The sequence below is a fragment of the Heptranchias perlo genome, chromosome 4 (genome assembly GCF_035084215.1).
Source record: "Heptranchias perlo isolate sHepPer1 chromosome 4, sHepPer1.hap1, whole genome shotgun sequence".
Classification (NCBI taxonomy): domain Eukaryota; kingdom Metazoa; phylum Chordata; class Chondrichthyes; order Hexanchiformes; family Hexanchidae; genus Heptranchias; species Heptranchias perlo.
This window is the reverse complement of record NC_090328.1, coordinates 89,174,415-89,187,062: the sequence shown is the minus strand read 5'-3', so window position 1 is coordinate 89,187,062 and position 12,648 is coordinate 89,174,415. Positions and strand designations below refer to the sequence as shown.

Sequence of the window (12,648 nt, the reverse complement as noted above, 5' to 3'; positions counted from 1 at the left end):
GAAAATGCTGGAAAAGTTCAGCAAGTCAGGCAGCATCTGTGGAGAAAGTAACAGAGTTAACGTTTCAGGTCGAAGACCTTTCATCAGAACTGGAAGATGTTAAAGAGTTAAAGTCTTTAAGCAAGTACAGAGCCAGGGAAAGGTGGGGGGAGGGGAGGAAAGAATGAAAGGGAAGGTCTGTGATAGGGTAGAGGGCAAGAGTGATTAAATGACAAAAGGGATGATGGTGCAAGACAAGGAAGGTGGTAATGGGACAGGTTAAGAAACAAAAAATCGATCCAGAGTAGTTGTAAATGGCAACAGCAGAACCATTACCAGCACTTGCTGTCTGAAAATATGGGAGCAGTGGTTATGGTCTGATGTTATTGAAATCAATGTTGAGTCCGGAAGGTTGTAAAGTGCCTAAACGAAAGATGAGATGCTGTTCCTCAAGCTTATGTTGAGCTTCATTAGAACAGTGTAAGAGGCCGAGGACAGAGGTGTCAGAATGGGAGTGGGACAGGGAATTGAAATAGCAACCGACCGGCAGGTCAGGGTCACACTTGCAGATAGAGCGGAGGTGTTCAGCAAAGCGATCACCCAGTCTGCGTTTATACTAAATTGAAAGAAGTACAAGCAAACCGTTGTTTCACCTCCAGGTGAAACAGTGATTTACTTGTACTTCTTTCAATTTAGTATACTGTATTCGCTGCTCACAATGCGGTCTTCTCTACATCGGGGAGACCAAATGAAGAGTAGGCAACAAGGGAAACTATGGTGGCTTTAAAAAGGAAGAAGGTTGTCATATTTGTTGTCAATGAGTTTTTTTTGTCACCGCAGAATATATGCAGAATGATTTGGAGCAAGGTGATGGAAAACCTAGCAAATTCAGCGCAGAATGATTTCTACATGAGATCTTGGCAGTTGTGGAGGAGAGCTCAATGTCAGCAAGTGACTTGAACTAAGTTTATTGTTAAAAGTGGACCATAATGGCAAGAATCATTTGGCAGTGATCTTGGATCTTAATCATTTGAAGATCTGCTTTGTGAGCTGTGCCCACAGCTGTCTGGCAGCTGGCACAGCTCAGTTACTGTTTCATGAGGGAAACACAGCTTTCTTAAGCATTACCAAAGGTTACAGTCAAGTGTCCAGCTGCAGATGGGGACACATGGATTGTATCTGGCAGAGGCCAGTGGTCACCTTCTGTCCCTATTCAGCCTGGAATCCTTGCAGTTGGCCTCCTGATCCTCATCCCCACCCCCCTTCTCAAAACAGAGGAATGGGTGAGGCCAAAGGGAGACCCCATTGGTTCCCACAGCCCAGACTGCTACCTTAAAATTTAATAATATGGTAAAAATACCTTAAAAATACTCTCAATTTTTTAATCCTTATAAATATATTAAAAATATTTTTTAAAAACCTTTACCAAAAATTACAAAACTTAAACCAACTTCAAATAATGCTAATAAAATAAATCTTTCTTACTGGGTTACTCTGGCCTTCAGGTTTTGAGCACCTCAAACAGACCTGTATGCCTCTTTCCCTGAGACGTTCTCTACCGTTGGCAGTAACTGAGGGAAATGTGGCTCTACATCAAACCCCACCAACCTGCAGTCATTCTCATATGGCAAGGTGGAAATGTAACAGCCCAAGATGGTGCTGGAGAGAAATACAGCCAGTAAGTTTTTGTGGCAGGAACTTGGCTTTGAGGCTTTCTACCAATTTTCCTTCGATGGCTCAGGTATGCCTGAAAATTGGCAGCCAAATGAAGGGAAATCCGGCCTCCCTTTCTCTACCAGCTGGAACAAAGTAAAATGAGTCTTGGGTAGTCTGAACCTAGTTTTCAGTTGTAGAACTATATGACAATACGGTCCACAATTAGACACAAATTCACAGTAAATTGGCTGTCTCATTCAAAGAGGTCATCCAATAACTTGGAGTTTTCCTTAATTCACTTGGCGGCTAGGGAGAAATTTCACAGAATCTAATTTCCTTGTGAACTTTACCTGATGCTGTATCTTACGAAAATATGCAAGTTGAGGAGAGTCATGTCTGTACCATTTTATATGGTCTGTTAGAAGGCCTCTTTGAGCCAAAAGTTCTTTTCTTGTTTCTTATTTATGAGCAACGTCTTCTGCCAAGTTTTGAATTATGCATTGCCATATTGTTTAGAAATTCATTTTGTAACATTGAATATTTTCATCGGCAGGGAGATATCATTGGCTTTCTTGCATGTATTGCATTCTAGGAATCCCTCGCTTGTGGTCTATAGTTTCAGTATGAAACTTTCCTGAGAATCATGATGCATAAGTAAAACAGTCATTAATTATTCTTGTAGGATACAAAATTCTGTGAAATGTAATAGAAGAGCGACAGAGCACAAGATGATTGTAGTGGCATCGTTCTCCCCATATTGCAGTCATAGGAACATAGGAACATGAGTAGGCCATTCAGCCCCTTGAGCATGTTCCGCTATTCAATTAGATCATGGCTAATGAAGCAGATGTGCCTCAATGGTGATGAAAGTATACAATGTTTTCAAATGGCTATCTCTCCAATAACATGTAGTTCAAAAAATATAGAAGTTTTGTATTTGCTTTTTATTTTGCTTTGATGTTTTCTCCTTATTTTACTCTCCTGAGACAATGGTTCACGATATTATGCGGTTTCTTTGGCACAACAGTCCTTCAGTACTCTTCCCAAATACTTCAGATGTAACCTAGTGTCAAGGGAAAGGTGGAGGAAAATACATTACAACCGAGCCTGATCCGATTCTCACTCAACATTCGTTATGTGTACTGTCCAGCAGAGATCAACATGGATCAGGAGTCCTGGATCACAGATGTCATTTATAGTTACCTTCGCCACCATTTCAGGCTCAGATTATTTAGCTTTGTACAGATCAGGGAACAAACCCGGGATCTTTCTGCTCTATATGGCTCAATTTCAAACCAAGTTATGCCTTTATCCACGAACTATCAGGAAAGCTATGGCAGAGACTTTTGTTTGTGAATAAGATATGGTTCTCCTTTTAGAGCAGTTATCTTTGGTTAATTTCTGAAAAGGCATAAAGGATGTACAACTTTCAAGGTGTGTTGGGAGGAAAAGGCAGAGATTAACATGTATCATTTTAAAAATGGCATCTTCATCCTAATATCTGAGTTGCAACATTTTTATGTTTCCTTGTTGTTCCCTTGACAATCAGGAAATGTAAGACATAATGTAAGACATACTAAAGAATTTTGGTGTTTTAATATTTTAAAATGGTAAACAAAGACTTTACATCCTTATAAAAGTGCCACAATTGTATTTAAATGAAAACTTATGTAAAATGTTTTGTATAAAGATGGTACATATTATTTAATACATTTTTATATTGGGCTAGAGTTAGCGTTCAGTCATTATTCCCAAGACATAACAAATAAATGTAATTATTGGGTGATTATGTAAATAATTATTGATGTTTTTTGCTGCATCTATTTTACTCACTGTTATATGACATCACATCAAAAATTTGCATTATTGGAGGAGTGGTATGCCCTTTTTGTCAGTTAATCTTTTCAAAGTAGTAGTTAATCATGCCAAAAGCATGCTAAAGCAAAGGTTTAAAAGAAACATAACTGATTCTTCAAGCTTGACTGTTGGTTTATCTTTGTATATCATTATTTATAGCAGTGTATACCATACATTTCTAAGAAGTGGGGATTATTGAGTACAATAGGAAGGCAACTGGTCAAGAATATGTAATGTAGAATGTTCGATTAGATAGGTACTCTAGAATATTGCTTGATATGGTTTTGGTTCAGAGGAAATCTTGCAGAACCTTTTCATGGAGCTTAGAGTCAATGATAGAGCAGATTGTACATGGTCTGAGTTAGGAACAAGATCGATAGTCCAAAAGTCCTTTCCTCATTCCATGTCATTTCTCATATATCTTGTAGTGTGTTTCTGTACAGTGGATCTGCCTCTAAGAATGAAAAATAATTATTTATTTGGCAGATTTAATGTTTTACTCATTAACCCAAAGAAGGCCCATTATGGTTGCCCTGCCAGTATTTCTGAACAGTCCTGAAAGATTTCCCTGGAAGCACCTCAGAACACAATTTTTAAAAAATGAATCATTTTTCTTTTAACAATATTAAACTGAAAGCAAGTGCAATGCATCAGAAATCTTTTCTTTTTATTTTATATGTCTCTGAGATTAATTTATTATTATTATTTAGCAGACTCAGCACATAATTCCAGCCATCTTACAACTATGTCATCACCAGCGTCCAAAGCAAGGAGACAACTAAATAGTTTAGTTAGTGGGCATGTTTCAACGGTGTGGGACCATTGTCTGCAAAACATTTGTCAGCATCACGAAGGCTCCATAGGTGAAGATTTAAGGCCCATTGGGCCCGATTTTAGCAGTGATGCGGGTTCCCGGCGGGTGGGCAAGCGGGCGCGTGGGTAACGCGCCCGGTGAAATTAGTGGGTTTCCAGCGCGATCGTAGCAGGCAAACCACTAATTGGATTCACTTACCTGCTCCTCCGGGTTCCCCGCTGCTGATCTGCGCGTCGGGCGGGTTGCGCATGCGCAGTAAGATCTGTCAGCTGGAGGCGCTCTATTTAAAGGGGCAATCCTCCACTGACAGATGCTGCAACCAATAGCAAAGATGACTGCATGGAGCAGCCCAGGGGGAAGGCTGTTCCCAGTTTAATGATGCCTCACCCCAGGTATCAATACATGGGGTGAGGAGGAGGGGGAGGACAGAGATCTTCCACCCGGCGGGCGGGAGGAAGCGACCCGCTTCCGCCACCAGGAAGGCCTGGCTCGAGGTGGCAGATGGGGGTCACCTGCGCCACCAACATATCGCCCACCTGCACACAGTGCAGGAGGCGGTCCAATGACCTCAGTAGGTCAGCCAAAGTGAGTACACTTACTCTTTCCCCTACACTCCGTCTGCCACATCACTGCCCCCACCCCACATCTCCTTCGGCACTGCCAACACTACTCTGTCACATCACCCCTCATACCCACTCAAACCCCATCCTCATCTTACCTGCACCTACTCACCTCGCCAGTACTCACCCCGCCACTACCACGCAACCCAATCCTCATACAATCTCATGGCTGTATCCCATACTCACCCTCTCGTGAGTATGGGATAGAGGCAGGTTGAGTGAGGCTCTCACGGCCAGCCTCACTCAACCTGCCACCACCTGTGCTGCAGCCACAGGGCATGCATCACATATGTGCAGTAGGCAGCGTAAGGCAAACGTGTCGTGAGCATGAAGGGGATGTACAAGGGTGTCTGAGGGTTTGTCATGGTTGTTACTTATATTGAATTTCAGAACAACTCACATCACACATTATATTGGCACCACTACTGCCATGTCTTCGCGAATCCTGTCTGGGTTGTGCAATAATGCCCGCTCCTGGGTATCACTATGAGGACCTACCACTGATGCCACCCATTGTGTCACTGCAGAGTGGGTGTAGGTGTATTTGCAGGGCTCTTCTGCGCAGACGACTGAGAGACATCGGTGATGTCCCTGGTTGCACCCTGGAAGGCTGTGGAGGAGAAGTTCGGGAGGGCAGTGGTGACTTTGACAGCGACAGGTAAGAAGATGGTGCACGGGCCAGCCAGGAGCAGCTCGGCATGAAAGAGGCTGCAGATGTCCACGGCTACATGTCGAGTGACTCTGAGCCTCCGTGTGCACTGCTGCTCAGAGAGGTACAGGAGGCTGAGCCTCGGTCTGTGGAACGTGTGGCGAGGGTAGTGCCCTCTGCGACGCATCTCTCTCTGCGGTAGCCCTCCCTCCTGCTGTACAGGTGGATGTGTCACAGCACTCTGTTGTGGAGCTCCACGTGTCAGAGGTGGACGGCGTGGATGGCGAGCCTGGTGAGGCTGGTGATACTGTTCGCCCTCCGAGGAGGTCATGACTGCAGCTACGGCGGCCCCCATCCGCAAGATGTACATCTGAGGGGGTCTGCAAGGTAGGTACATGTCTCTGGACCCCGGGGTAAGTGCGCAGGTTGGTGACTTTGACTGTCAGGAGGAGGGTGGTGGAGGCCAAACTTTGTCCCAAGTGACAGAGCGGCCTCCTGCAATGGGTGAGGGTCTCCCCCCCCCCCCCCCCCCACAACCTGTCAAATGGACCTTTGCAGCTGCCACAGGCTGACAGCTGCAACACATCCATTCGAGCTGGGAGTGTTTCCCCCAGTGTGGGAAACAGTCCCATGTTGATCAAAAATCACACACAGTCCCTTAATCAGGTCAGTTAATGACCTGAAATACCAAACTAAATATTGTCAAGTGGCATCCCGCTGGCTTTAATTGCCTGCGGGATTCCCACCAGCGGGGGCTGCGCGCGCACGCCGGCGCGTCAGCGGGGAACCCGGAAGTGGGCGGGATCGAGGCGCGATCCAGTCCCGCTCCTGGATTTCGCGATTTTCGGGGCCCCCCCGCCGAGAACGCACCCGACAGCGGGTGCTAAAATCGAGCCCATTGTCTCTAACCAGTTTGAAAGTGGTTGAGAAGTACCCAACTATGATGTGACCAGTTGAATCTTGGTCGATGATCTATAAGGTCAAAGTTGATATGATTTATAGGAGCATCTACTGTCCACTTTTCAAACAAGCGAGTTGGTAAGGAAAAGTCAGAGGAAGCAGGAAAGGTTGACTATATTAGGTGTCTGCAAGAGAGCTGCACGGTTGGTGGATAGAACAAATCAGAGTGAATTGGCAACATGATTTTGTCAAGAAATCTATTCACCAATTTTTCTACTGCATCTGACGAAGGAAAATGTGGAGGAATTATGTTGCAGAGGACTGGTAACCGTGGGATGGGAATAGGGTCAATATTCCTGACATAAGACACATAGAGCAAGCACTTGAGTATTCAGCTTAATATGAATTGAGCAGCCCAGACTGAATAGCAGAGTGCAAGAGCAGGTGAGTGTAAAGTGGAAGCATAAAACATTGTCCATTTGAGATCACTGACATGGTGGATAGGGGAGTGACCATGTATGTTGTCTATATGGACTTTCAGAAGGCATTTGATAATGTTCCGCAGAAGAGATTATTAGAAAAAATTAAAGCGCACTGAATTTGGAGGTAACTTTGTGACATGGGTTGGTAATTGTTTGGGAGGTAGGAGATAGATACTAGGGATAAATGAAACATTCTCTGATTGGCAGGATATGACAAGTGGTGTTCCCCAGGAATTGATACTGGGGTCCTAGCTTTTCACATATATTAATGACTTGCCTGAAGGAACAGAGAGTTGGATATCCAAGTTTGCAGCTGTCAATTAGTTAGGAGGCATAGTATGTTGTGTGGATGGGAGTAAGAAGTTACAAAGAGACATAGACATACTAAGTAAGTGGGCAAAACTCTGGCACATGGAGTTCAATGTGGGGAAATGTGAGGTCACTTTGGATCTGAGAAAGACAAATCCTGATATTTTCTTAATGGGGAGAGACTAGGCGCTGTGGAGGAGGAAAGGGATTTAGATGTCCATGTACACAAATCACCAAAACCTAGTGCATACGTACAAAATGTAATCAAAAAGGCTAGTGGTTTTTTGGCCTTTATCTCAAGGTGTTGGAATACAAAAGTGAGGAAGTTATGCTTCACTTGTACAAAGCCTTGGTCAGACCTCATCTAGAGTATTGCATTCAGTTTTGGGCACTGCACCTCAGGAAAGGTATGTTGGCCTTGGAGGGGGGTACAGTGCAGATTCACCAGAATGATAGGGCTCATAGGGTTAAATTATGAGGCAGGTTGCATAAACTTGGTTTGTATTCTCTTGTGTTTAGAAGGTTTAGGGTTGATCTCATAGGGGTGTTCAAAATGGTAAAGGTATTCAGTAGGGTAGATACAGAGAAACTATTTCCTCTGGTGGGGGAATCCAGTACAGGGGGGCATATTCTTAAAATTAGAGCGAGGCCATTTCGGAGTAAAGTCAAGAAGTATTTTTTTTACACAAAATGTAATGGAAATATGGAACTCTCTCCCCCAAAAGGCTGTGAATACTGGGTAATTTGAAATTTTCAAGACTGAGATCGATAAATTTATGTCAGATAAGGGTATCAAAGGATATGAAGCAAAGGCAAGTAGAGTTCAGGTACAGATCAGGCATGATCTAACAAAATGGTGGAACAGACTCAAAGGGCTGAATGGCCTACTCCTGTTCCTAAGAAAACAACTAAGTAAAAATAAATTTAGATTTTTTTTTAACAAATAATAATTTGAAGGATGTACATTTACCTGCTGAGGATGTATTCTGTTTTGAGAGCAATTGAGTTTAGTTACCACTGCTATAGCCAGACTACGCAGCCTTCATATATTGAAATCAGCTTAGTAATGGACACTTAACAGACAAGGCAAGGTTTGGATTTGTCCACGTATTTTCACATCAGAAGCTCATGTACACATTTGTGCTCTGAAATGAGCACTTGCAATAACTGAGGGAAAAATCATGAGCTTCTGTGTAGTTCAGGTGCAATGTACAGTGAGTAGTTCCTAAACTATTTGTGTGACAGTCTTCTTTCAAAAGCCATAGTTGCAGGTATAACTCACCAGTTAAAAATAAATGAAGAGGCACTTGTATAAATTTGCTGAATTTATAGTATGAGTGGAAATATAGGTTCTGGAAATTGAGCCAGATGTTACTATTACTAGTTAGTTTTTCTTCAGCTGGCGAGTTAACTTTGTTCTACCACACCTAATAAAATTGAGACTTACCTCATTAGATGACGTTTATCCTTTATATTAAATTTATGCAACAGTACCTGCAGTGTATTGTTACTCATTCTCAAGTGGTGCCAAATTAGGGCATCTTGAATAAATCTAGTACACCTGTGTTACATAGATTCTGTCAGTTTTTCTAATTGGTAACAGGTTGATTTGTGGTTTCCAAACAATATTTCACTCTTCCCCCAGAGGCAAGGCCATTAATAGTGTGTTACAGAGATGGTGCTAAATAGTAATGCATAACTTCTTTGTGATACAGTGCATCAGAAATTTCAAGCAAAATGCAACAAAAAAGTACACAATGACGTAAGCTGGAGTTTGAAACTCCTACGTTCGCAAACTAATTTTCATAGCTTCGATTTTTTGAGGCTTGCAAATGCCAAGCCCCTGCTTTGATTAACAAATTTGTTGAAGAGTTACAGGAATATAAATAATGTAAATCTGTGGCAACTCAATTGGATCTAATATATTTCTTAATTATATAGAAATTGGTCAATGTCTGGAAGTGATTCTAAGGCAATAATCTCACTGAAGGGTTCAGACATTGCCTTAATCTGTAAGAGCAGAACTCAAATGGTTATAACCTTCACCTGAATCCCCTAAAATGTGTTACAGGCTTGAAATCACTCCCATGCTTTCTTTCATTTTTCGCAATATATGCTGTGAAGTTCATGAGTGATTTTACTGGTCGCAGCGTGTTTCTTTGTACCATTTTGTGTTAAAACAGACTGAATGGGTAGATTGCTCCATGATACTGATTCGTGCTGATCTCTGTACTGAAGAATTAAGGATTGTGATGTAAGCGTTGTTAATATATCAAATAATAATTTACGAAACAAAGCACAGTCAGTATTGCGAGGTTAAGTTTCAAAACAGTTTTTTTGGTCAAATGAAAATTATCCCAATTTTCCGATCTAGATAAATATTGTTCCACTTTTTTAATGGTGAGTTATTGTTATTGTGCCTAAGGATTGCTAGAGCATGTATTAGGTTGTGGAAAATTTGTTTCTTGCCCGTTGATATCCCAGTACAATTTCCACAAGTTTTGCTGTCCTCACAGCAACTACAAGGGTCAAATTTGAGAGCTATCTTTTAAAGTTATCTCTAGTTGCAGCTTGCTGTTTTGCCATCCTAAATAAAACACACACAAATCTGTTTTTTAGCAGGAGTCATAACTCCCCATTGGCCTGCTACCTATTAAATTCCTTCCTTTTTATTTTAATCTTTGAGAAGAGTACATTTCAGAAGATAAACTGTCTACAGCCCATTTCATGATACGCCTGAAAATGCCCTTTGTAGATGCTCCTATTTTAAAGAGGGTCCGCACATCTTCATCTCTTCCACGCAGAGCCTTACCTGAGTTAGAGGTCGTTCCACCTTCTTGAATGATAGCCTTTTCAGCTTGTTCTGTGTAGATTAGTTCGTTTCCAGCTGGGCACTGCAGCAACTACGCACTGGCCCATTCATTTCACCAGTGAGATGTTCTTCCCACGCAACTTTCGGACGAACAGGGCAAATGGTAGAGCAATTTCTGGTTTTCCGTGTTTGACTGCGCATGTGCGCTTGCCAGAACTTGCTCTTCCATTTACTCTGAAATAACGGTGAGCCCTGTTAGCATCACCGTTATTTTATGAGCAATTTCCAGGTCAATAGGCTTTACCCGCATTTATAAAATAGATAGCCAATTTCTCTAAAATGAATAACTGTTCTAACTCAAGTCTCAAGTCTCTAATCCAGTTTATTCAAAGTTCATCCATATAGACAGGTGAAAGACAGCATTCTTGAGATCTATGTTTGCCAAGATTTTTCCTTCCATGGTAATTGCCTTCAAATCCTTGATGGCAAATAATAAACTGGGAACTGTGACTCCCAGCCTGAAGAAACAAATTGCCATAGAGCAGAGGAGAGGGTGAAGCCTTAGGACAATAACAAACTGAGCCAGACAGATAAAAGTTGCGGGTGGTGTGTACAGCATAATTCATTTTGTGCTAATAATAGCATTGTCCTTATGTGAAAATGTCGATAGCTGGATCATTATTTTCATTAAATGCCAACACTGTACATAGGACACAGCACTGCCTATATCAAACATATTTGTCACAGTTGGCGATATTAGTGGGAAAACACTTAATGCATTTGTTTCACACTCTTTTGTTTGCTATTTTAGCAAAGACCCATTTAAAATAAGGGCATCAATAACTTATGTTACAAATAGCGGTCTGAGGAGTGCCATACGAATATATTGAGCATTTGTTCCATTGTTGTCAACAGTAATTTCTTGGCTATAGCATTTCAAGGATCTTCCTTGTACCGTGTCCACAAGAAAAGTTATTTTAGTTACAGAATTAGAACACTAGTTTTTATTGCTTTTTGGAAGCTGTATTATTATAAAATAAATAAATAATGTATAGCATAGAAAATGATAAATTATTTTTTAGAAAATTACACCTTTCCTGCTTTAATTGGACAAGCACCATTTATGGTGCAGCTATTAAAGGGGGAAAATCTACACTAATCTGAGACCATGGATCTTCTCCAAGGCCACATAAGTTTGTTCAGTAGCAACTGCCATGGAGCAGAGATTGATTTCAATAAAGACCAAAGTGGGAGAAGCATAGATGAGATTTTCCCAACTCTGTTCTATGAATCATATTGATCCTAGCAGCCAACGATCAAAACAGAAGCATAAGAAAAACACACAAAGCTGTGAGAAACAGTACAGAACTATCTATGTGTAATGTGTCCTTTCAGTCACATTGATCAAAATAGTCACTTCTTCATAGGCAGCTAAATGGTGCATAGCAATGATGCTTTAATGTGACTTTTATGCCAATATTTGCCCATACAATGAGTTCCCCTGATTATGCCTATGTCAGCAGGTAGAGGATGGAAATAGAGCTTGTGTGTCCAGAAACAGAGGAAGAGAAAACCAGAGGATCAATTCATTAAGGTGATTCCTCCAAGACTGAAAATGGCATAGGTCTTTCATCCAGCTCTGTCAGTTGGAGAACAGTGCATGAGGAGTCATTTAGAAGCAGATAAATAAATATTTTTGAAAATAAATGATTGGGTGGATTGGTGGAGCATAACACTTCCATATAGAAGACATAGTTGAACCCACATGTGTCCATGTGCTGAGTTACTGATCTTAGTTATACTATTATTGCGAATATACAGGAAAAGACCAGTTGGTCCATAACGCCTGTTCTGTCTTGGCATGGTGTAATGTATACACACCATCATACCCATTGCACCCCCTCCCACCCCACCCACAGTCACACAATCTACTAGGAGAAGCAAAAAAAGAGGAAAACCTTGGGCTGTAACTAAGCCCTTAGACTGGGTAACAACCGAATAACCCTCCTCTGCACAAGGATAGAGTTCAAAATATTCGATTTTGCATCAGTGCTGCTATTATCCCTACCCAATCAAGCTCACCCAAGTCATCCACTTTGTAAATTTAGTCTTCTTATAATCTCGTACTCGTCTTAAATTTGCATGAAATCCTGGGTTTTACAACCATGAGCTACAACTATCAGTTTTGCTTTAAAGGTTACCTCAGTATACAGGCTTCCCTTACTTGGAATATTTAAAATCTATTTAAAATGGTTACCAATTGGTTAATATTTTATGGTGTTTTTCTATACTAAAAAATATTATAATTTGACTTATTTTCAAATATAAGACTAATATTCTTCTACATGCTCATACTATGGCCCCAGTCATGCTACATTTACTAAGCCATTATTTCAGTCTGTTTTTAAAAATAAAACTAAGTTGGGCAGCGTGATGATGAAGCATGCTAGAACCCAAGTACTGTGCCACAGAATGGTCAGTGGTAGTTTGTACCCACCATTCCCCCATACACCAAGTTCCCAATTTCAATTATGCCACTTGCCTGCAGGGAGATCGAGTGGATCCCCAGA

The 12,648-nt window shown here is 41.5% G+C and overlaps 1 protein-coding gene across 1 annotated transcript in view; it reads left to right on the top strand.

Moving 5' to 3' along the window:
• The window catches only part of glis3 (GLIS family zinc finger 3), a 554,300-nt gene that overhangs the window by 265,880 nt on the left and 275,772 nt on the right, over positions 1 to 12,648 (top strand). The gene's annotated exons all lie outside the window — the stretch shown is intronic.